The sequence below is a fragment of the Ranitomeya variabilis genome, chromosome 6, assembly GCF_051348905.1.
Source record: "Ranitomeya variabilis isolate aRanVar5 chromosome 6, aRanVar5.hap1, whole genome shotgun sequence".
Lineage (NCBI taxonomy): Eukaryota > Metazoa > Chordata > Amphibia > Anura > Dendrobatidae > Ranitomeya > Ranitomeya variabilis.
In genome coordinates this window covers 450906812-450932953 of record NC_135237.1, presented here as the reverse complement: position 1 = coordinate 450932953, position 26142 = coordinate 450906812, and the positions used below count along the sequence as shown (strand labels likewise).

The 26142-nt window shown below is 44.5% G+C and overlaps 1 protein-coding gene across 2 annotated transcripts in view; it reads left to right on the top strand.

Moving 5' to 3' along the window:
* RB1CC1 (RB1 inducible coiled-coil 1) overlaps nt 1-26142 on the top strand; it is a 183276-nt gene that overhangs the window by 6597 nt on the left and 150537 nt on the right. The window lies entirely within an intron of this gene.

The following is a 26142-nucleotide window of genomic DNA, read 5'->3' as shown; positions in this document are numbered from 1 at the left end:
TTTAGCAGAGGTGAGGGCTGATTTGAAGTCAAATGTAGCTTGTTTGAAGGCAGTGAAGTCGTCTGGCAGGCGTGTTTTCTTCCAACGCCGCTCTGCAACCCTGGATGCTTGTCGAAGTTTTTTTGTGACATTGTTATGCCAAGGTTGCCTATTGGTTTGTCGCACTGTGCCATGCGTGAGAGGGGCGACTGAGTCTATGGCTGATGTGAGGGTCGAGTTATAGAAAGCGGTGGCGCTGTCCGTGTCGTGCAGTGAAGATATGGAGGACAGGGGTAGGAGAGAGTCTGAGAGTCGGTGAGTGTCTAGATGTGCGAGGTTTCTGCGAGGATGTGGTAATGGCTGGACGTGGGGGGCAGGTGAGGAGGACAAGGATGAGAAGGTGAGTAGATGGTGGTCAGATAGGGGGAAGGGAGAGTTTGTGAGATTAGATAAGGAACATAGGCGGGTGAAGATGAGGTCTAGTGTATGACCGTCTGTGTGGGTGGCTGTGGTGGACCAATGGGTGAGCCCAAAGGATGAAGTAAGGGCCAGTAGTTTGGAGGCTGCTGGCTGGTGGGTGTCAGTAGGGATATTAAAGTCGCCCATGATGATGGTGGGGATGTCGGCAGAGAGAAAGTGAAGGAGCCAGGTGGAGAATTGGTCGATGAAGGCAGTGGCTGAGCCAGGTGGTCGGTATATGACAGCCATTTGGAGATTGGTGGGAGCGTAAATACGGACAGAGTGAACCTCGAAAGAAGGGAGGATAAGGGAGGGTGGGGGTTGGATAGGGTTGAAGGAGCAGTTTTTAGGAAGAAGGATACCCACTCCTCCACCATGTCTGTTGCCAGAGCAAGGAGTGTGTGTAAATTGGAGGCCGCCGTAACTCAGTGCTGCAGGCGAGGCCGTGTCAGGGGGCGTCAGCCAGGTCTCAGTGAGGGCCAGGAAGAAAAGGTTGCGGGAAGTGAAGAGATCATGGACCATGTGGAGCTTGTTGCAGACAGAGCGGGCATTCCAAAGTGCCCCAGAGAGGGGAAGCAGTGTGGTGGGGGTCAGTTGCACAGGTTTTAAGTGTGAGGGGTTGCGGTGGTTTCTCGTAGTGTGAGAAGGATAGGGTAAGGGGTAGTAATGTATGAGGCAGGGGGCAGGATTGGGGGATGTGTCACCAGCAGTGAGAATAAGCGGAGAGAAGGGAAACAGGTGGGTGAAGGAAAATGAGGATTAGTGGAGCAAAAACGGTGGGGAAAATGTGAGCATGGTTAAAGAGCAGGGGAGTAAAAGAAAGGCAAGTAAATTTATAAGATAGTGATTAGTCTTACCGTCTGGCCGATTTCTGGACTCTTTTTGCAATATTTCTGATGACACTTTAAATATGTCACTTCAAATGATGTCACATCTGACCAAGGCCATATCTGACCAGTACCATGCAACTTATACCATTTGAAGAGTCCATGAAATGTATTCATTAGCGGCTCCCCGCCCACCGATTAGCTGAGCGGGGAGCAGCAAATGAATACTGCACTTAAGCAGCGACACACAGTTTCCCCAGCACTGATTCTGGGGAGAATCTGTGTGTCCGGGGGAGGAGGCAGCAGCAGGGGCCAGAAGATCGCTGCATACCTGCCTGTGCTGGACGCTGAGCTGTCTGTGGTGCACAAGGAGGACCTGTGTGATGTCAGAAGTGGGCGGGCTGGAGCATCACATGGCAGCTCAGAGCCCTCCCTTTTCTGACATCATCATAGGTCCTTCAGACTCCCGCCTAGAATCTGCAGCTTCCTCTTATGTCCTGCGCGTGCGCTGTGGAAAGGCAACAAGAGAGAGGGCTCTGTGTGTGCAGCCATGGGATGCTCCAGCTTTTACCTCACCACAGGCTGGCTCCCACAATTAAGAGGTTAGTCTTTACAATACACAATAAAGCACTCTGCCACTCCTTTGGTGAACTATAACTCCCAGCATGTCATAGGATCTGCAGGACATGCTGGGAGTTATAGTTCTCCCATGGGATTTTAAAGCAGCACTCCAGTGTTATTTTGCAGTGCTGGAGTGGTGCTTTCACTATAAGCCCTGTGCCCCCATTCTTATACTCACCCTCCAGTGTCTTCATATAGTACTTTACAGACACCACACTGGTCCCGCAGCTTCCAACATAATAACGTACTATTATATATAATAACACCACATATAATAATATGTTATTTATGTTATTAAATATTTTACCACATTTTTTTTGCTTCAAATATTTTTTTCCCTATTTTCCACCTCTAAAACCTGGGTGCGCCTTATAGTCCGGTGCGTCCTATAGTCCGAAAAATACGGTAGTTACAGCGTGGTGTCGTCGTGTGCTGTTACAGCGTGGTGTCGTCGTGTGCTGAGGTGTATAGTAGGTAACAGTTACCAGAGCTTTGCTAACTCAATAACTGCAGAGACCAGAGCTCCTCTGTCACTAATGTCAGAAAAAAAACCCGAGCATCAGAAGCTTCATGATATGGACGAAAGGCTGCATGTAAGCTTTACTGAGCGCAGTCCCAAGTGCTGGATGCAGAGGATTTAAGGGAATCTGTCACCCCAAAAATCGTATATGAGCTAAGGCCACCGGCATTAGGGGCATTCTGTAATGCTGTAGATAAGCCCCTGATGTAACCTGAATGGTAAGAAAAACAGGTTATATTATACTCACCCAGGGGCGGTCCCGCTGCGGTCCGGTCCGATGGGCGTCGTGGTCCAGGTCCAGCGCCTCCCATCTTCATGCAATGACGTCCTCTTCTTGTCTTCCTGCTCATGAGCAGGCGTACTTTGTCTGCCCTGTTGAGGGCAGAGCAAAGTGCTGCAGTGCGCAGGCGCTGGAAAAGGTCAGGGAGGCCCGGCGCCTGCGCACTGCAGTACTTTGCTCTGCCCTCAACAGGGCAGACAAAGTACGCCGGAGCCGCGGCAAGAAGACAAGAAGAGGACGTCATTGCATGAAGGTGGGAGGTGCTGGACCCGGACCGCGACGCCCATCGGACCACACCGCAGCGGGACCGCTCCTGGGTGAGTATAATATAACCTATTTTTCTTACCTTTCAGGTTACATCGGGGCTTATCTACAGCATTCTCTAATGCTGTAGATAAGCCCCTGATGCCGGTGGCCTTAGCTCATATACAATTATTGGGGTGACAGATTCCCTTTAAAGCCGCAGCCTTTAGACAGTGGAGCAGAGGAAGGATGTTTTGTGGAGTGACAAATCACACTTCTTTATCTGGCATCTAATGGATGAGTCTGGGTTTGGCAAATGCCAGGAGCACATTACCTGCCTGACTACATTTTGCCAATTATGAAGTTTGGTGAAGGAGGGATTATGCTATAAGGATGTTTTTCTGCAGTTGACATTGTGCCCTAGGTTATAGTGAAGGGAATTCTTAATGCTTCAACCCATAAGAAATTTTGGACCATTTTGTGCTTCCAAGTTTGGGGAAGGCTGTTTTCTATGTGCCCCACTGCACAAAGGAAGGTCCATAGAGATATTGTTTGGAGTGTAAGAACTTGTCTGGCTGCACAAAGACCTGACCCTCAGCCCCATCCTTTTGGCATGGACTACAATGGAGATTGCCTCCTGTCCAACATCAGGGCCTAACCTCACAAATGCTCTTCTGGATGATCAAGGAATCATTTCCATAGACAATCTAAACTCTTGTCAAACCTTTCAAGAAGACTGTAAGCTGTTGTAGCTACGAAAGGGAGGACCAACTCCATATTCTTGCCTATTCATGTAGAATGGAATGCCTAAAAGCTCCTATAGGTGTAACATGGAGGTATCCCAATACTTTCATTATAAACTAGATGGTGACCCGATTCTAACGCATCGGGTATTCTAGAATATGTATGTAGTTTATTTATGAAGATTTCAGAATAATGCAATGAATACACAGGATTCGGCCGTCCGGGCGCGACTAATCAGTGAAGCGTGGTTCAAATCCTGCGGCAATTCGCGGCCGGACTGCATCTGTTGCTGATTGTTCGTGGCCGGCCGGGCAGCCACGTAGTATATAGCACAGCCACGCAGTATATAGCACAGCCACGCAGTATATTGCACAGCCCACGCAGTATATTGCACAGCCCACGCAGTATATTGCACAGCCCACGCAGTATATTGCACAGCCCACGCAGTATATTGCACAGCCCACGCAGTATATTGCACAGCCCACGCAGTATATTGCACAGCCCACGCAGTATATTGCACAGCCCACGCAGTATATTGCACAGCCCACGCAGTATATTGCACAGCCCACGCAGTATATTGCACAGCCCACGCAGTATATTGCACAGCCCACGCAGTATATTGCACAGCCCACGCAGTATATTGCACAGCCCACGCAGTATATTGCACAGCCCACGCAGTATATTGCACAGCCCACGCAGTATATTGCACAGCCCACGTAGTATATAGCACCATATCCCTGTTAAAAAAAACAATTAAAATAAAAAAGTTATATACTCCCCTTCCGGCGGCCTCCCGGATCCAGCCCAGGCCTTTAGCGATACTCCTCGCGACGCTCCGTTCCCAGTAATGCCTTGCGGCATTAACCCGTGATGATGTAGCGTTCACGCGAGACCGCTACATGATCTCGAGTCATTGCCGCAATGCATTCTTGGGACCGGAGCGTCGCGAGGAGCGGGAAAGGCTGCCGCGGAACGCCGGAAGGTGATAATATAATGTTTTTTTTTGTTGCTTTTTTAAATTATTTTTAACATTATATGTTTTTACTATTGATACTGCATAGACAGCATCAATGGTAAACAGTGAAGCGGTGTTTAAATCCCACTCCAATATCGCTGATTGGTCGCGGCCCGCCGGGCGCGACCAGTCAGCGACCCGGGATTTCCACGACAGACAAAGATACGGAAGTTACAGACAAACAGACGGAAGTACCCCTTAGACAATTATATATATAGATTACAGAATCTACCATAGGAGACCTGACTAGTTTACTTTGTATCACATTAGTAAAGGTTCTACATACAGTCATGGCCAAAAGTGTTGGCATCCTTGAAATTGTTCCAGAAAATTAAGTATTTCTCCCCAAAAATTATTGTAATTGCACGTTTTGTTATACATGTTTATTTCCTTTATGTGTATTCGAACATCATAAAACTGAGAAAAAAGGCAAATTGAACATAAATTCTCACATAACCCCAAGAATTGGCTGGACAAAATTGGTGACACCCTCAACTTAATATTTGTTTGCACACTCTTTGGAATAAATAACTTTAATCAATCGCTTCCTATAACCATCAACAAGCTTCTTACACCGCTCAACTGGAATTTTGGACCACTCTTCTTTTGCAAACCGCTCCAGGTCTTTCATATTTGAAGGGTGCCTTCAGAACTGTGTTTCCATTTTCTGGGTGGGTCATTGTCCTGAAGACCCTTGACCTAGAACACAAACCCAGCTTTCAGACACTGGGCAGTACATTGCGACCCAAAACCCTTTGGTAATTTTCCGATATCATGATGCCTTGCACTCAGTCAAGGCACCCAGAGGCTGAAAAACAACCCCAAAATATCTTTGAACCTCCACCATATTTGACCGTAGGTACTGTATTCTTTTCTTTGTAGGCCTCATTCCATTTTCGGTGAACAGTAAAATGATGTGCTTTACCAAAAGTTCTATCTTGGTCTCAAGAAAGCGTCTGTCTACAAGACGCTTTCTGAAAGAGCCATATGCACATATAAATACACTGCTCAAAAAAATTAAGGTAACACTAAAATCCCACATTCTAGGTATCACTGAATGAAATATTCCAGTTGTAAATCTTTATTCATTACATAGTGGAATGTGTTGAGAACAATAAAACCTAAAAATTATCAACGTAAATCACAACTAATATCCCACGGAGGTCTGGAGTTGGAATGATGCTCAAAATCAAAGTGGAAAATGAATTTACAAGCTTATCCAACTTCAGTGGAAATGCCTCAAGATAAGGAAATAATGCTCAGCAGTGTGTGTGGCCTCCACATGCCTGTATGACCTCCCTTCAATGCCTGGGCATGCTCCTGATGAGGTGGCAGATGGTCTCCTGAGGGATCTCCTCCCAGACCTGGACTAAAGCATCCACCAACTCTTGGACAGTCTGTGGTGCAACGTGACGTTGGTGGATGGTGCGAGACATGATGTCCCAGATGTGTTCAATCGGATTCAGGCCTGGGGAATGGGTGGGCCAGTCCATAGCTTCAATGCCTTCATCTTGCAAGAACTGCTGACACACTCCAGCCACATGAGGTCTGGCGTTGTCCTGCATTAGGAGGAACCCAGGGCCAACCACCCCAGCATATGGTCTCACAAGGGGTCTGAGGATCTCATCTCGTTACCTAATGGCAGTCAGGCTACCTCTGGGGAGCACATGGAGGGCTGTTTGGCCCTCCAAAGGAATGCCACCCCACACCATTACTGTCCTACTGCCAAACCAGTCATGCTGAAGGATGTTGCAGGCAACAGATCACTCTCCACGGCATCTCCAGACTCTGTCACGTCTGTCACGTCTAAATCCAATGTAAAAGAGGGACAGCACCACAGCAGTTGTGAAAAAGAAAAAAATCACATTTTATTCCACCTCCTGCAACGTTTCGGTCCGCAGACCTTTTTCAAGCGGACCGAAACGTTGCAGGAGGTGGAATAAAATGTGATTTTTTTCTTTTTCACAACTGCTGTGGTGCTGTCCCTCTTTTACATTGGATTTGGACTTGGATACCGGGATGGATCCCCTGGTAAGGACGTGCACCCCTATATCCACAGAGATATGTATTTCTTAATTTTATCTATATGGGTGCGGCTAGACTATTATTGGTTTTTGTCTGTCACGTCTGTCACATGTGCTCAGTGTGAAACCTGCTTTTATCTGTGAAGAGCACAGGGTGCCAGTGGCGAATTTGCCGATCCTGGTGTTCAGTAGCAAATGCCAATCGTCCTGCACGGTGCAAGGCTGTGAGCACAACCCCCATCTGGGTCATTCCATGTCAAGTGAACCAATGATTTTTACCACTATATTTTTAATTCTTTAGAGATTTTGTTATTTGGTAATAGTGTGTCAGAGAATGCAAAATGTGAAGAAAAAAACAAAATTTTTTTTTTTTATTGATTTTCAAAGTTTGGAAAAAGTGCGAATTTCGGTGTTGCCTGCCTTTACATTTCTCCCCATAACTCAGGCTAGAAAAGAGATAGAAACAAAATAAACACCATTCTACTCAGAACTGTACAGGCTTTCACCAGATATGTCAGAAGAGTATCTTTGATAATATTTTACCTATGCGAACGCAAGCGCAAAACTTTAAAACGCATTTCCGAAAAAAGCGTTTAATTTAAAAATTTCAAAAACTGCATATGTGCCTGTTATACTCCTAGCCACATCTGTACCAAAACACATGATGGGATCATATTTTAAAAAATAAAACTATTACAGTGTCAGTTCAAAAATCTTGATTTCAGATCTGTTCAGCCTGTGGTCTAACAGTGTGGGATCTAGATTTACCAAATAATCCATGATTGGTAGATAGTACTGTATTATTTTATTATGTTACCACTTAGAAGCAGGAGAGGACAGAGGAGGAAGCTTTGTTAGGGCTGAGGATGACCAGGGGTAGACGGTGACTGCAGAGCAGATGACCGGCCGGCAGCTCGGGCCTCCACAGGCCGTATTCACACCAAATCTTATCACCCAGGAAACTCCTCAAGTGTAGGGAGAAACATATTCTTAACATCGAGTTCATGTATTGTACAAACCAGGACTACAAAGAGGAGGAGAGTTTGTTATAATATCAGTTACAGGAAGCAGAACCCATCAAAGGGACTCAGCAATACCGGACTGTCATCCCATGTAGTGGAAATAAAGACAGTGATGTCCATGACGTGGTAGAAGGCGGCACAAGATCGGCCATGGATGACACAACTGGCTATGTGACCTGTGAATATGATCGGCGCTGGCGGCTACTGGACTCTCCAAAGATTGTGAAAATGAAGACGTAGAAGTGACTTTTCTGCAACGTCTGGTCCAGCGCCGTCCTTTGTGTATCCAAGAAAATCAGATATTGTAAAAGTGAACAAAACATGGCAGGCTGTACATACTCTGACACAGAAGGAAACGGCCATTGTAGTGAGCGCTTATGGGCAAGATGACATTTCATCCTCTAGAAGGGACACATTGATGATAGAAGGCCAGTGTAAAAACCTACTATTAATTGTTTGATTAGTTCATATTTTATAGAAAGAGGATTTAACTGCTGGACTATTCTTCTTAAACACTTCAGAAATGACATGTTTAGTGATATAGTAGAAAAAAAATTGTTCCATGTATTAATAGGTGGTAGAAATATTGGTTCTTCTCATCTCGTTTGTAACATATAATTAGGATGAGACTGTATTTAGAAAACCACACTTGAGGATGTGATCACCTTTTATCTTTTGGCTCGTTCAATGAATTTAGGTTGAAAATGCTGAGCAAGTTGTTATGATGATTAAGATGTATTTATTCTGGCACTTTGGTATTTGTTTTTTGTGTTTCTTTATTGTTACATATAAATGTTGAATGCAGTAAGTTGTAATTTGAAAAGAAAAAAAGGAAGAAACTCACACAAACATAAAATCAGATGATTCAAGGCTTAAAAAAAATACAAATGTGATAGATCCCAAGTTGAGTCCCTGTACAAATATAAACAAGAACACAAGTAACACACTTGCATGTTTTCACAATTTTAAAACATACGTTTTTTTCAGAATTGCACATCAAAATTTTTAATTTGATTTCTCCAAAACAAAATATAAAGAAACATAGTCTTGTGACATATCAAATGAAAGCCGGTACCGTTCTGAGAAAAAGGATGCCTCTTCCACCTCTATATCTTAATTCTAGCCCGAGATATGATAAAAAATGTAAAGCCATACCAGGCCAAAATCCGCGCTTTTTCAAAACTTTAAAAATCTGTAAAAAATTAACTGATGAAGGAAAAAAATTCTAAACTTTTAATTTGTAATTAACTAAAGTTGTACTTCATAAAAACAAAACATAAAAAAAATCTAAAGACGTAAGGTAAAAAAAATTCATATTTGGATCACTTGATATGGAATGACCCATCTGTGGACGTCGGGCACTCAGACCATCCTCATGGAGTTGGTTTCTAACCGTTTGTGCAGACACATGCACATTTGTGGCCTGCTGGAGGTCATTTTGCAGGGCTCTGGCAGTGCTCCTCCTGTTCGCCCTTGCACAAAGGCTGAGGTAGCGGTCCTGCTGCTGGGTTATTGCCCTCCTATGGCCCCCTCCACATCTCGTGGTGTACTGGCCTGTCTCCTGGTAGCGCCTCCAGCCTCTGGACACTACGCTGACAGACACAGCAAACCTTCTTGCCACAGCTCGCATTGATATGCCATCCTGGATGAGCAGCACTGCCTGAGCCACTTGTGTGGGTTGTAGAGTCCGTCTCATGCTCCCACGAGTGTGAAAGCACAACCAATGTTCAAAAGTGACCAAAACATCAGCCAGAAAGCATTGGTACTGAGATGTGGTCTGTGGTCCCCCCCCTGCAGAACCACTCCTTTATTGAGTGTGCTTTGATAATTGCCAATAATTTCCATCTGTTGTCTATTCCATTTGCACACCAGCATGTGAAATTGATTGTCAAACAGTGTTGCTTCCTAAGTGTACAGTTTGATTTCACAGAAGTTTGATTTACTTGGAATTATATTCTGTTGTTTACTGTAAGTGTTCCCTTTATTTTTTTTGAGCAGTGTAGTTATTTTTTTTTAGGAGTGGTGGGTGTTGAATTTATGCAGATGAACTTTAACAGTTAATGCCATGATAATATTTAACCCCTCTGTGACCTTTGACGTACTATCCCGTCGAGGTGACCTGGGCCTATCTGACCCTTGACGGGATAGTACGTCATAGCCAATCGGCCGCGCTCACGGGGGGAGCGCGGCCGATCGCGGCCGGGTGTCAGCTGACTATCGCAGCTGACATCCGGCACTATGTGCCAGGAGCGGTCACGGACCGCCCCCGGCACATTAACCCCCGGCACACCGCGATCAAACATGATCGCGATGTGCCGGCGATGCAGGGAAGCATCGCGCAGGGAGAGGGCTCCCTGCGGGCTTCCCTGAGCCCCCCGCAGCAACGCGATGTGATCGCGTTGCTGCAAGGGTCTTACCTCCCTCCCTGCCTGCTCCAGACCCGGATCCAAGATGGCCGCGGATCCGGGTCCTGCAGGGAGGGAGGTGGCTTCACAGAAGCCTGCTCAGAGCAGGCACTGTGAAGCAGCCTGCACTTCTCTCAGATCGGTGATCTGTCAGAGTGCTATGCAAACTGGCAGATCACCGATCTGTATTGTCCCCCCCTGGGGCAAAGTAAAAAAGTAAAAAAAATTTTTTCCAAATGTGTAAAAAAAAATTAAAAAAAATATTCCAAAATAATGAAAAAAAAAAAAAATATTATTCCCATAAATACATTTCTTTACCTAAATAAAAAAAAAAAAACAATAAAAGTACACATATTTAGTATTGCCGCGTCCGTAACGACCTGACCTATAAAACTGGCCCACTAGTTAACCCCTTCAGTAAACACCGTAAGAAAAAAGAAAAAAAAAACGAGGCAAAAAACAACGCTTTATTATCATACCGCCGAACAAAAAGTGGAATAACACGCGATCAAAAAGACAGATATAAATAACCATGGTACCGCTGAAAGCGTCATCTTGTCCCGCAAATAACGAGCCACCATACAGCATCATCAGCAGAAAAATAAAAAAGTTATAGTCCTGAGAATAAAGCGATGCAAAAATAATTATTTTTTCCATAAAATAGTTTTTATCGTATAAAAGCGCCAAAACATAAAAAAAATAATATAAATGAGATATCGCTGTAATCGTACTGACCCGAAGAATAAAACTGCTTTATCAATTTTACCAAACGCGGAACGGTATAAACGCCTCCCCCAAAAGAAATTCATGAACAGCTGGTTTTTGGTCATTCTGCCTCACAAAAATCGGAATAAAAAGCGATCAAAAAATGTGACGTGCCCAAAAATGTTACCAATAAAAACGTCAACTCGTCCCGCAAAAAACAAGACCTCACATGACTCTGTGGACCAAAATATGGAAAATTTATAGCTCTCAAAATGTGGTAACGCAAAAAATATTTTTTGCAATAAAAAGCGTCTTTCAGTGTGTGACGGCTGCCAATCATAAAAATCCGCTAAAAAACTCGCTATAAAAGTAAATCAAACCCCCCTTCATCACCCCCTTAGTTAGGGAAAAATAAAAAAAATGTATTTATTTCCATTTTCCCATTAGGGCTAGGGTTAGGGCTAGGGTTGGGGCTAGGGTTAAGGCTACAGTTAGGGTTGGGGTTAGGGTTCGGGTTGGGGCTAAAGTTACGGTTAGGGTTTAGATTACATTTACGGTTGGGAATAGGGTTGGGATTAGGGTTAGGGGTGTGTCAGGGTTAGAGGTGTGGTTAGGGTTACTGTTGGGATTAGGGTTAGGGGTGTGTTTGGATTAGGGTTTCAGTTATAATTGGGGGGTTTCCACTGTTTCGGCACATCAGGGGCTCTCCAAACGCGACATGGCGTCCGATCTCAATTCCAGCCAATTCTGCGTTGAAAAAGTAAAACAGTGCTCCTTCCCTTCCGAGCTCTCCCGTGTGCCCAAACAGGGGTTTACCCCAACATATGGGGTATCAGCGTACTCAGGACAAATAGAACAACAACCTTTGGGGTCCAATTTCTCCTGTTACCCCTAGGAAAATACAAAACTGGGGGCTAAAAAATAATTTTTGTGGGAAAAAAAAAGATTTTTTATTTTCACGGCTCTGCGTTATAAACTGTAGTGAAACACTTGGGGGTTCAAAGTTCTTACAACACATCTAGATAAGTTCCTTGGGGGGTCTAGTTTCCAAAATGGGGTCACTTGTGCGGGGCTTCTACTGTTTAGGTACATTAGGGGCTCTGCAAACGCAATGTGACGCCTGCAGACCATTCCATCTAAGTCTGCATTCCAAATGGCGCTCCTTCACTTCCGAGCCCTTCCATGCATCCAAACGGTGGTTTCCCCCCACATATGGGGTATCAGCGCACTCAGGACAAATTGGACAACAACTTTTGGGGTCCAATTTCTCCTGTTACCCTCGGGAAAATACAAAACTGGGGGCTGAAAAATAATTTTTGTGGGAAAAAATTTTTGTTTTATTTTTACGGCTCTGCATTATAAACTTCTGTGAAGCCCTTGGTGGGTCAAAGCGCTCACCACACATCTAGATAAGTTCCTTAGGGGGTCTACTTTCCAACATGGTGTCACTTGTGGGGGGTTTCTACTGTTTAGGTACATTAGGGGCTCTGCAAACGCAATGTGACGCCTGCAGACCATTCCATCTAAGTCTGCATTCCAAATGGCGCTGCTTCCTTTCCGAGCCCTCCCATGCGCCCAAACAGTGGTTCTCCCCACATATGGTATATCATCGCACTCAGGACAACTTGGACAACAGATTTTGGGGTCCAATTTCTCCTGCTACCCTCGGGAAAATACAAAACTGGGGGCTAAAAAAATAATTTTTGTGGGAAAAAATTTTTGTTTTATTTTTACGGCTCTGCATTATTAACTTCTGTGAAGCCCTTGGTGGGTCAAAGCTCTCAAAACACATCTAGATAAGTTCCTTAGGGGGTCTACTTTCCAAAATGGTGTCACTTGTGGGGGGTTTCAATGTTTAGGCACATCAGTGGCTCTCCAAACGCAACATGGCGTCCCATCTCAATTCCTGTCAATTTTGCATTGAAAAGTCAAACGGTGCTACTTCCCTTCCGAGCTCTCCCATGCGCCCAAACAGTGGTTTATCGCCACATATGGGGTATCAGCGTACTCAGGACAAATTGTACAACAACTGTTGGGGTCCAATTTCTTCTCTTACCCTTGGGAAAATAAAAAATTGGGGGCGAAAAATAATTTTTGTGAAAATATGATTTTTTATTTTTACGGTTCTGCATTATAAACTTCTGTGAAGTACTTGGTGGGTCAAAGTGCTCACCACACCTCTAGATAAGTTCCTTAGGGGGTCTACTTTCCAAAATGGTATCACTTGTGGGGGGTTTCAATGTTTAGGCACATCAGGGGCTCCCCAAACGCAACATGGCGTCCCATCTCAATTCCAGTCAATTTTGCATTGAAAAGTCAAATGGCGCTCCTTCGCTTCCGAGCTCTGTCATGCGCCCAAACAGTGGTTTACCCCCACATATGGGGTATCGGCGTACTCAGGACAAATTGTACAACAACTTTTGGGGTCCATTTTCTCCTGTTACCCTTGGTAAAATAAAACAAATTGGAGCTGAACTAAATTTTTTGTGAAAAAAAGTTAAATGTTCATTTTTATTTAAACATTCCAAAAATTCCTGTGAAGCACCAGAAGGGTTAATAAACTTCTTGAATATGGTTTTGAGCACCTTGAGGGGTGCAGTTTTTAGAATGGTGTCACACATGGGTATTTTCTATCATATAGACCCCTCAAAATGACTTCAAATGAGATGTGGTCCCTAAAAAAAAAATGGTGTTGTAAAAATGAGAAATTGCTGGTCAACTTTTAACCCTTATAACTCCCTAACAAAAAAAAATTTTGGTTCCAAAATTGTGCTGATGTAAAGTAGACATGTGGGAAATGTTACTTATTAAGTATTTTGCATGACATATCTCTGTGATTTAAGGGCATAAAAATTCAAAGTTGGAAAATTGCAAAATTTTCAAAATTTTCGCCAAATTTCCATTTTTTCTGCAAATAAACGCAGGTAATATCAAAGAAATTTTACCACTATCATGAAGTACAATATGTCACGAGAAAACAATGTCAGAATCACCGGGATCCGTTGAAGCGTTCCAGAGTTATAACCTCATAAAGGGACAGTGGTCAGAATTGTAAAAATTGGCCCGGTCATTAACGTGCAAACCACCCTTGGGGGTGAAGGGGTTAAAAAAAAAAAAATCTTATTAAAACTTTTCCTACAGTGTTGATGTTATCTCCTCCAAGGATGACTTTGTGTGCCCATCAGGTGATTTGACGTTGTCTTTTTAACAATCCTCCAGAGCTGAGTTGTGATCTGTTTCGTTTTTTTTTTTTTTTTTTTTTACAATGGCCACGTTCGGTGTTAAACCGGAGTCACATTACCATACAATACAGCCGAGTGTTATGCAATAATATAACGCATAGCACACAGCCCAATATTACTCTGTGGGGCAGCTCACATCTGCAGTTGTAGCATGCTGCAATTGGCAGCGAGACTCGGCTCACTCGCACTCATTTAAGTCTGTGGGTGCGAGTGACACAACACACACAACTTGGATATCATCCGAGTGCAGTGCAATAAACGCCGGCAGCAGAGGAGATGGAGAAATTAGTTTCTCCACCTCCTCCACAGCTGTGCTCCAATCCTCTGTGCGAAAGGATCGGAGCATAGTAGCATGACACTCGGCTTCTGCTCGCAGCAGAGCAGGAGACGAGGGTCATTAGCATATCACATCCAATGCGCTCGCATCGCAAGTAGTCCTCTATGGTGATATTGATGAACTTTCTTATTGATCAGCTATTTCCGCCAGCGGTGGTTTGATGTAAGCAGTGTATGAAGTGGAACTCCACCGCTCGGTCACACGGTTTATTGGCTGCTCCCAGGTACTACAGATCAGCATCACTGTTTATATCCCGCCGTTGCCAGAGCTGGTAACAGCTGGTTAGTTGGAGTTCCTGGAGTTGAACGTCTACTGATTTGCTAAAAATATGTCATCAATATAATTGTAGTGTTAAACTCATTAATGGGAACCTAACAACTGTTACACGCCCATGGATCGGGCACATGTATCAGATACTGGCTGTATGATCACAGCCATGCATATTTGGCTCTGAAACGCTGCAGAGTTTCACAGAAAAAAATAGTTTGAAAGCTGTGGACTGTGCGGCGTCCCACTGCCAGTCACTGTCTGGTCTCTCTCTGCAAGCACTTGAATTGAGCGGGCGGAAAGTCACCAAAGACAGTCCTGAGTCTCAAGTACGTCTCAGTCCCCAGTGGTTTTTATATTGTTTTGCTTTGAAATGCAGTGTTTCAGAGTTTCATATATATGACTGAGATCATACAGAAAGTGTCTGATACATGCTGGTCGTGAATTGAGCACTTGCATCAGCTGTCAAGTTCCCACTAAACTAGTCATGATGGCTAATTGCAATCAAGCTTCAGTCACTCTCCTGCAAGTGAAATTTATCAAGTACATGAATGGCAGAGAGCAAAATCCAGTTGCCCCGGTCAATTTTCTACCTACAGTTAGGTCCATATATATTTGGACAGAGACAAAAATTTTCTAATTTTGGTTATAGACATTACCACAATGAATTTTAAACAAAACAATTCAAATGCAGTTGAAGTTCAGACTTTCAGCTTTCATTTGAGGGTATCCACATTAAAATTGGATGAAGGGTTTAGGAGTTTCAGCTCCTTAACATGTGCCACCCTGTTTTTAAAGGGACCAAAATTAATTGGACAGATTCAATAATTTTAAATAAAATGTTCATTTTTAATACTTGGTTGAAAACACTTTGTTGGCAATCACTGCCTGAAGTCTTGAACTCATGAACATCACCAGACGCTGTGTTTCCTCCTTTTTGATTCTCTGCCAGGCCTTCACTGCGGTGGTTTTCAGTTGCTGTTTGTTTGTGGGCCTTTCTGTCTGAAGTTTAGACTTTAACAAGTGAAATGCATGCTCAATTGGGTTGAGATCAGGTGACTGACTGGCCATTCAAGAATATTCCACTTCTTTGCTTTAATAAACTCCTGGGTTGCTTTGGCTTTATGTTATGGGTCATTGTCCATCTGTAGTATGAAACGACGACCAATCAGTTTGGCTGGATCTGAGCACACAGTATGGCGGCTCTGAATACCTTAGAATTCATTCGTCTGCTTCTGTCCTGTGTCTCATCATCAATAAACACTAGTGACCCAGTGCCACTGGCAACCATGCATGCCCAAGCCATAACACTGCCTCCGCCGTGTTTTACAGATGATGTGGTATGCTTTGGATCATGAGCTGTACCACGCCTTCACCATACTTTTCTCTTTCCATCATTCTGGTAGAGGTTGATCTTGGTTTCATCTGTCCAAAGAATGTTCTTCCAGAATTGTGCTGGCTTTTTTAGATGTTTTTTTAGCAAAGTCCAGTCTAGCCTTTTTATTCTTGATGCTTATTGAGTGGCTTGCACCGTGCCGTGAACTCTCTGTATGTACTTTCATGCAGTCTTCTCTTTATGGTAGATTTGGATATTGATACGCCTACGGCTATGTGCACACGTAGGAAGGGTTCTCTGCGGGTTCTCCCGCAGCGTATTTGATAAATCTGCAGGGCAAAACCGCTGCGGTTAGCCCTGCAGATTTATTGCGGTTTGTCTTGCGGTTTCCGCTGCGGGTTTACTCCTGCACTTGTTTTACTATTGATGCTGCATATGCAGCATCAATAGTAATGTTAAAAATAATAAAAAAATGGTTATACTCACCCTCTGACGTCCCGATCTCCTCGGTGCTACACGCGGCGGTCCAGTTCCCAAGATGCTACGCGAGAAGGACCTTCGTGACGTCACGGTCATGTGACCGCGACGTCATCGCAGGACCTGCTCGCATAGCAACCCTGCGACCGGACGGCCGCGTGCAGCCCTGAAAGGTGAGTATATCATTATTTTTTATTTTAATTATTTTTTTTTTACACAAATATGGTTCCCAGGGCCTGGATGAGAGTCTCCTCTCCTCCACTCCGGGTACCATCCGCACATGATCCGCTAACTTCCCGCATGGTGGGCATAATACCATGCGGGAAGTAAGCGGATCAATGCATTCCTATGTGTGCAGAATCGCCGCGATTCTGCATAAAGAAGTGACATGCTGCAGATTGTAAACCGCTGCGTTCCCTCGCGTTTTTTTCCGCAGCAAAAGCACAGCGTTTTCGGTTTCCCATAGGTTTACATTGAACTGTAAACTCATGGGAAACTGCTGCGGACCCGCAGCTGCAGAAACGCTGCGGATCTGCAGCAGAAACCGCAACGTGTGCACATACCCTACCTCTTGGAGAGTGCTGTTCACTTGGTTGGCTGTTGTGAAGGGGTTTCTCTTCACCATGGAGATTATTCTGCGATCATCCACCACTGTTGTCTTCCATGGGCGCCCAGGTCTTTTTCCATTGATGAGTTCACCATTGCTTTCTTTCTCTCTCAGGATGTACCAAACTGTAGATTTTGCCGCTCCTAATATTGTAGCAATTTCTTGGATGGGTTTTTTCTGTTTTCCCAGCTGAAGGATGGCTTGTTTCACCTGCATGGAGAGCTCCTTTGACCGCATGTTTACTTCACAGCAAAACCTTCCAAATGCGAGCACCACACCTCAAATCAACTCCAGGCCTTTTATCTGCTTAATTGAGAATGACATAATGAAGGGATTGCCCACACCTGTCCATGAAATAGCCTTAGAGTCAATTGTCCAATTACTTTTGGTCCCTTTAACCCCTTAACGACCGCCGATACGCCTTTTAACGGCGGCCGCTAAGGGTACTTAAACCACAGCGCCGTTAATTAACGGCGCTGTGGAAAAAGTGAATAGCGCCCCCCAGAGTCGGATTTTCTCTGGGGTCTCGGTTGCCGAGGGTAGCCGAGACCCCAGAGAACATGATTCGGGGTTTTTTTTACCGACCCCCGAGTTGCGATCGCCGGTAATTAACCGTTTACCGGCGGTCGCAACAAAAAAAAAAAAACGCGATGTGCCGTTTAATTTCTCTGTCCTCCGATGTGATCGCACATCGGAGGACAGAGAAATAGGGTCCCCGATGGCCCCCAATAGCCCCCCGATACTTACCTACCTCCCCCGGTGCTCCTCGTGGGTCCCCATGGGCGCCGCCATCTTTTTTCCGGGAAAAAATGGCGGGCGCACGCGCAGTACGCCCGGCACCCGGAAGATCTTTGGGGTCTCGGCTGCCGGGGGTAGCCGAGACCCCAAAGAACATGATCGGGGTCGGTTTGCACCGACCCCTGTTTTGCGATCGCCGGTAATTAACAGGTTACCGGCGACCGCAAAAAAAAAAAAAAGCGATCTGTATTTCTCTGTCCTCTGATGTGATCACACATCAGAGGACAGAGAAATAGGGGGATTCGGGGACCCTAACATACTCACCCGGTGTCCCTGGGTCCTCTTCTGTCTTCTCCTGCCAGCCGGCTTTTTCCTTATGGCGGGCGCATGCGCAGTGCGCCCGCCATCTGCTGCCATCTGCCGGCCGGCAGGAGAAGACGAGTTGGGGCTAAAATTAGGGTTAGGGTTAGAGTTAGGGTTAGGGTTAGGGTTAGAGTTAGGGTTAGGGCTAGAGTTAGGGTTAGGGCTAGGGTTAGGGTTGGGGCTAAATTTAGGGTTAGGGCTAGGGTTAGGGTTAGGCTACTTTCACACTAGCGTTTTTTGGCTTCCGTCGCAATGCGTCGGAGAAAAAACGCATCCTGCAAAAGTGCTTGCAGGATGCGTTTTTTCTCCATTGGCTTGCATTAGCGACGCATTGCGACGGATTGCCACATGTCGCATCCGTCGTGCGACAGATGCGTCGTGCTTTGGCGGACCGTCGGCACAAAAAAAGCTACATGTAACTTTTTTGTGCGACGTGTCCGCCATTTCCGACCGCGCATGCGCGGCCGGAACTCCGCCCCCGCCTCCCCTCACAATGGGGCAGCGGATGCGTTCTATCACACTTGCGTCGGTACGGGGCGGTCGCAATGCGTCGGCCCGACGTACCGACGCACGTTGTGAAAATTGTGCACAACGTGGGCAGCGGATGCAGTTTTTCAATGCATCCGCTGCCCAGTCTATGTCCTGGGGAGGAGGGGGCAGAGTTACGGCCACGCATGCGCGGAAATGGCGGACGCGACGTACAAAAAAAAGGTTACATTGAACTTTTTTGTGACGACGGGGCTAAAGTTATGGTTAGGGTTGGGGCTAAAGTTAGGGTTAGGGTTGGGGCTAAAGTTAGGGTTAGAGTTGGGATTAGGGTTTGGATTAGGGTTGGGATTAGGGTTACGTTTGGGATTAGGGTTAGGGGTGTGTTGGATTTAGGGTTTTGATTAGGGTTATGGTTAGGGTTGAGATTAGGGCTGTTTTGGGGTTAGGGTTGTGATTATTGTTAGGGTTGTGATTAGGATTATGGATCGGGTTAAGATTAGGGTTAGGGGTGTGTTGGAGTTAGGGTTGGAGTTATAATTTGGGGGTTTCCACTGTTTAGGTACATCAGGGGGGTCTCCAAACACGACAGCCAATTTTGCGCTAAAAAAGTCAAATGGTGCTCCCTCCCTTCTGAGCTCTGCCGTGCGCCCAAACAGTGGTTTACCCCCACATATGGGGCATCAGCGTACTCGGGATAAATTGGACAACAACTTTTGGGGTCCAATTTCTCCTGTTACCCTTGTGAAAATAAAAACTTGGGGGCTAAAAATCTTTTTTGTGGGAAAAAAAAATATTTTTTTATTTTCACTACTATGCATTATAAACTTCTGTGAAGCACTTGAGCATTCAAAGTTCTCACCACCTATCTAGATAAGTTCCTTAGGGGGTCTAGTTTCCAAAATTTGGTCACTTGTGGGGGGTTTCTACTGTTTAGGTACATCAGGGGCTCTGCAAACGCAACATAACACCCACAGACAATTCTATCAAAGTCTGAATTCCAAAATGGCGCTCCTTCTCTTCCGAGCTCTGCCGTGCGCCCAAACAGTGGTTTACCCCCACATATTGGGTACCAGCATACTCAGGACAAATTGGACAACAACTTTTGGGGTCCAATTTCTCTTGTTACCCTTGTGAAAATAAAAATTTGGGGGCTAAAAAAATCTTTTTTGTGGGGAAAAAAAAATATTTTTTATTTTCACTACTATGCATTATAAACTTCTGTGAAGCACTTGGGCATTCAAAGTTCTCACCACATATCTAGATAAGTTCCTTGGGGGGTCTATTTTCCAAAATGGGGTCACTTGTTGGGAGTTTCTACTGTTTAGGTACATTAGGGGTCTGCAAACGCAACATAACGCCTGCAGACAATTCTATCAAAGTCTGCATTCCAAAATGGCGCTCCTTCCCTTCCGAGCTCTGCCGTGCGCCCAAGCAGTGGTTTACCCCCACATATGGGGTACCAGCATACTCAGGACAAATTGGACAACAACTTTTGGGGTCCAATTTCTCTTGTTACCCTTGTGAAAATAAAAACTTGGGGGCTAAACAATCTTTATTGTTAAAAAAAAAATATTTTTTATTTTCACGACTCTGCATTATAAACTTCTGTGATGCACTTGGGCATTCAAAGTTCTCACTACACATCTAGATAAGTTCCATGGGGGGTCTAGTTTCCAAAATGGGGTCACTTTTGGGGGGTTTCTACTGTTTAGGCACATCAGGGGCTCTCCAAACGCGACATGGCGTCCGATCTCAATTCCAGTCAATTTTGCATTGAAAAGTCAAATGGCGCTCCTTTGCTTCCGAGCTCAGCCATGCACCCAAACAGTGGTTTACCCCCACATACGGGGTGTCGGCGTACTCAAGACAAATTGTACAACAACTTCTGGTGTCCATTTTCTCCTGTTACCCTTGGTAAAATAAAAATTTGGAGGCAAAAAGATCATTTTTGTAGAAAAAAATGCGATTTTTTTTATTTTCACGGCTCTACGTTATAAACTTCTGTGAAGCACCTGGGGGTTTAAAGTGCTCACCACACATCTAGATAAGTTCCTTAAGGGGTCTAGTTTCCAAAATGGTGTCATTTGTGGGGGGTCTCCACTGTTTAGGCACATCAGCGGCTCTCCAAACGTGACATGGCGTCCGATCTCAATTCCGGCCAATTCTACATTGAAAAAGTAAAACGACACTCCTTCACTTCCAAGCTCTGCGGTGCGCCCAAACAGTGGTTTACCCCCACATATGGGGTATTGACGTACTCAGGAGAAATTGCACAACAACTTTTGTGGTCTAATTTCTCCTGTTACCCTTGTGAAAATAAAAATTTGGGGGCAAAAAGATCATTTTTGTAGAAAAAATGCGATTTTTTTATTTTCACGGCTTTACGTTATAAACTTCTGTGAAGCACTTGGGGGTTCAAAGTGCTCACCGAATATCTAGATAAGTTCCTTAAGGGGTCTAGTTTCCAAAATGGTATCACTTGTGGGGGGTTTCCACTGTTTAGGCACATTAGGGGCTCCCGAAACGCGACATGGCGTCTGATCTCAATTCCAGCCAATTCTGCATTGAAACAGTCAAACGGTGCTCCTTCACTTCCAAGCTCTGCGGTGCGCCCAAACAACACCTCCACATATGGGGTATCGGCGTACTCAGGAAAAATTGCACAACAAAATTTGTGGTTAAATTTCTGTTTTTACACTTGTGAAAATTAAAAAAAATGGTTCTGAAGTAAAATGTTTGCAAAAAAAAGTTAAATGTTCATTTTTTTCTTCCACATTGTTTCAGTTCATGTGAAGTACGTAAAGGGTTAATAAACTTCTTGAATGTGGTTTTGAGCAGCTTGAGGGGTGCAGTTTTTAGAATGGTGTCACACTTGGTTATTTTCTATCATATAGACCCCTCAAAATGACTTCAAATGAGATGTGGTCCCTAAAAAAAATGGTGTTGTAAAAATAAGAAATTGCTGGTCAACTTTTAACCCTTATAACTCCCTAACAAAAAAAAAAATTGTTTCCAAAATTGTGCTAATGTAAAGTAGACATGTGGGAAATGTTATTTATTAACTATTTTTTGTGACATATCTCTCTGATTTAAGGGCATAAAAATACAAAGTTTGAAAATTGCTAAATTTTAAAAATTTTCGCCATATTTCCATTTTTTTCATAAATAATCGCAAGTAATATCGAAGAAATGTTACCACTAACTTGAAGTACAATATGTCACGAAAAAACAATCTCAGAATCAGTGGGATCCGATAAAGCGTTCCAGAGTTATAACCTCTTAAAGTGACACTGGTCAGAATTGTAAAAATTGGCTCGGTCATTAAGTACCAAATTGGCTCTGTCACTAAGGGGTTAAAAACAGGGTGGCACATGTTGAGCTGAAACTCCTAAACCTTTCATCCAATTTTAATGTGGATACCCTCAAATGAAAGCTGAAAGTCTGAACTTCAACTGCATCTGAATTGTTTTGTTTAAAATTCATTGTGGTAATGTCTCTAACCAAAATTAGAAAAATGTTGTCTGTCCAAATATATATGGACCTAACTGTATATTGCATGCTTGATTTTAGTGACTGCATTTTGTGCAGCCCTGGCTATACATAATGTATTTAAAGGGAATCTGTCACCCCCCCCCAGGGTCTATTAAGGTCTAAGAGCCACCTTCTGTAGCGCTAAGGCTGCATTCTGTGAAGATGGCTCTTGTGTTTTTGATCCATAATAACGCTGAAATATTCACTTTTATAAATTGCGCGCCATACCTGTAGTTTGTCCGGGGGGTATGATTTCTCCCCCCCTGACTCAGCAGCCTCTCAGCCGTCCATCATTCCCTGGCACCGCCTCCTCTGTGTTTCCTCACGTCACCGGCGATGTACTGATATCGCGCCTGCGTGTAGTGGAGACCCGAGATCCCGCCTCACAGCGTCTTATGACTTATTCACACTGCGGGGCTGGGAATCTGGCGCTGTGCGCAGGCGCGATCTACTTACATCACGTGATGTAAGTTACAGGGCAGCGCTTACGGCACATGCTCGAAAAATGAGAGCACGGCGCCAGTGATGTGAGGAAACACAGAGGAGGCGGCGCCCGGTGCACTGAGGGTATGATTGACTGCTGCGAGGCGGCTGAGTCAGGGGGAGAAGTCATACCCCCCGAACTCAATACAGGTATGGCGTGCAATTTATAAAAGTGAATATTTCACATTATTAGGGATCATAAATGCAAGAGCCATCTTCACAGAATGCAGCCTTAGTACTGCAGAGGTGGCTCTTTTACCTTAATAGGCCCTGGGGGGGGGTGACAGGTTCCCTTTAATATTATGGTTGTCACCAGTATGAGTCACTGTCGAAGCTTAGTCAGACACATAAGGCTACTTTCACATTTCCGTCGGTAGTCGCCTGTCACAAAGCGTCGGCGCGACGCACCAACGAAAGTGTGTGCTTTCACATTTCCGTCTGCAGTCCCAGGCAGGGAAGAGACAGAGTGTGAGATTTCCTGCCGGGCATGCGCAGACGGAAAAACAGGATGCAATGCACAGAAAAACGTTCCCTTGAACGTTTTTTCCAGACGACGGGCTGCCAAAGTCCGACGCAACCAGTGCACGACGGACGCAACGTGTGGCCATACGTCGCGATCCGTCGGCAATACAAGTCTATGGGGAAAAAAAAGGCATCCTGCGGGCAAATTTGCAGGATGCGTTTTTTTCCCAAAACGACGCATTGTGATGGACACAAAACAACGTAAGTGTGAAAGTAGCCTTAGGGACAATTTGTTGAGTTGCCGCTTACTATAAATGCTATACAGTGCCTTGCGAAAGTATTCAGCCCCCTGGAGCTTTTCAACCTTTTCCCACATACCATGCTTCAAACAGAAATGCCAAATGCAAATTTTTGGTGAATAATCAACAAGTGGAATATAATTGTGAAGTTTAACAAAATTTATTGTTTATTTTACATTTTTGTGGAAATTCAAAAACTGAAAAGTGGGGTGTGCAATATTATTCTTACCCTTTAGCTTAATACTTTATTGTGCCACCTTTTGCTGCTATTACAGCTGCAAGTCGCTTGGGGTATGTCTCTATCAGTTTTGTACATCGAGAGACTGAAATTCTTGCCCATTCTTCCTTGGCAAACAGCTCGAGATCAGTGAGGTTTCATGGAGATCGTTTGTGAACAGCAGTTTTCAGCTCTTTCCACATATTCTTGACTGGATTGAGGTCTGGACTTTCACTTGGCCATTCTAACACCTGGATATGTTTGTGAACCATTCCATTGTAGATTTTGTTTTATGTTTTGATCATTGTCTTGTTGGAAGACAAATCTCCATCCCAGTCTCAGGTCTTTTGCAGACTCCAACAGGTTTTCTTCAAGAATGGTCCTGTATTTGGCTCCATCCATCTTCCCATCAATTTTAACCATCTTCCCTGTCCCTGCTGAAGAAAAGCAGGCCCAAACCATGATGCTACCACCACCATATTTGACAGTGGGGATGGTGTGTTTAGGGTGATGAGCTTTGTTGCCTTTACGCCAAACATATCGTTTGGCATTGTTGCCAAAAAGTTTGATTTTGGTTTCATCTGACCAGAGCACCTTCTTCCACATGTTTGGTGTGTCTCCCAGGTGGCTTGTTGAAAACTTTAAATTACACTTTTTATGGATATCTTTGAGAAATGGCTTTCTTCTTGCCATCTTCCATAAAGGCCAGATTTGTGCAGTGTACGAATGATTGTCGTCCTATGGACAGACTGTCCCACCTCCGCTGTAGATCTCTGCAGTTCATCCAGAGTGATCATGGGCCTCTTGACTGCATCTCTGATTAGTCTTCTCCTGGTTTGAGATGAAAGTTTAGAGGGACGGCCGGGTCTTGGTAGATTTGCAGTGGTATGATACTCCTTCCATTTCAATATGATCGCTTGCACAGTGCTCCTTGGGATGTTTAAAGTTTTGGAAATCACTTTGTATCCAAATCCGGCTTTAAACTTCTTCACAACAGTATTGTTGCTCTCTGTGCTTCAAACAGAACCCTGAGACTATCACAGAGCAGGTGCATTTATACGGAAACTTGATTACACACAGGTGAATTATATTTATCATCATTAGGCAATTAGGACAACATTGGATCATTCAGAGATCCACAATGAACTTCTGGAGTGAGTTTGCTGCACTGAAAGTAAAGGGCCAAATATCGTATATACTCGAGTATAAGCCGACCCGAGTATAAGCCGACCCCCCTAATTTTGCCACAAAAAACTGGGAAAACTTAATGACTCGAGTATAAGCCTAGGGTGGAAAATGCAGCAGCTACCGGTAAATGTCAAAAGTAAAAATAGATACCAAAATAAGTAAAATTAATTGAGACATCAGTAGGTTAAGTGTTTTTGAATATCCATATTGAATCAGGAGCCCCATATAATGCTCCATAAAGTTTATGATGGCCCCATAAGATGCTCCATATTAAAATATGCCGCGTATAATCCTGCATAAAGGTTAATAATGGCCCCATAAGATGCTCCATAGACACATTTGCCCAATATAATGCTGCACAAATGTTGATTATGGCCCCATAAGATGCTCCATAAAGATATTTGCCCCATATAGAGCTCCACAAACCTTGATTATGGCCCCATAAGATGCTCCATAAAGATATTTGCCCCATGTAGTGCTGCACAAACCTTGATTATGGCCCCATAAGATGCTCCATAAAGATATTTGCCCCGTATAATACTGCACAATAGTTGATTATGGCCCCATAAGATGCTCCATACGGACACTTGCCCCATTTGCTGTTAATGCGATAAAAAAAAAATAAAAAAATTGCATTCTCGTCACTCAGGCCCCCGGCACTTTCAGTGTTCACCTGACTTCGTTCCGGCGCCGCTCCGTCTTCAGCTTCTTCTGCACTGACGTTCAGGCAGAGGGCGCGCACTAACCACGTCACCGCGCCCTCTGACCTGAGCGTCACTGCAGAAGACGCTGAAGACGGAGCGGCGCTGGAACGAGGAGCAGGTGAATATCGCGCAGCGCTCCAATCCCCGTTACACTCACCTGCTCCTGGCGCAGTGCAGTCCCTGCTTCGCCGGCGCCGCAGCTTCTTCCTGTACTGAGCGATCACCGTTACCGCTCATTACAGTAATGAATATGCGGCTTATACTCAAGTATATAATATTGCACGCCCCACTTTTCAGTTTTTGGATTTCCACAAAAATTTAAAATAACCAATAAATTTCGTTCAACTTCACAATTGTGTTCCACTTGTTGATTCTTCACCAAAATTGTACATTTGGTATCTTTCTTTGAAGCATGATAATTTGGGAAAAGGTTGAAAAGTTCCAGGGGGCCGAATACTTTCGCAAAGCACTGTATAAGAGATCCACATAAGTATGTATGGTGAGTAGAGTTGGTGTGAATGGATTTGCACATCCCAGTCCATCGCCACTATGTTGGTC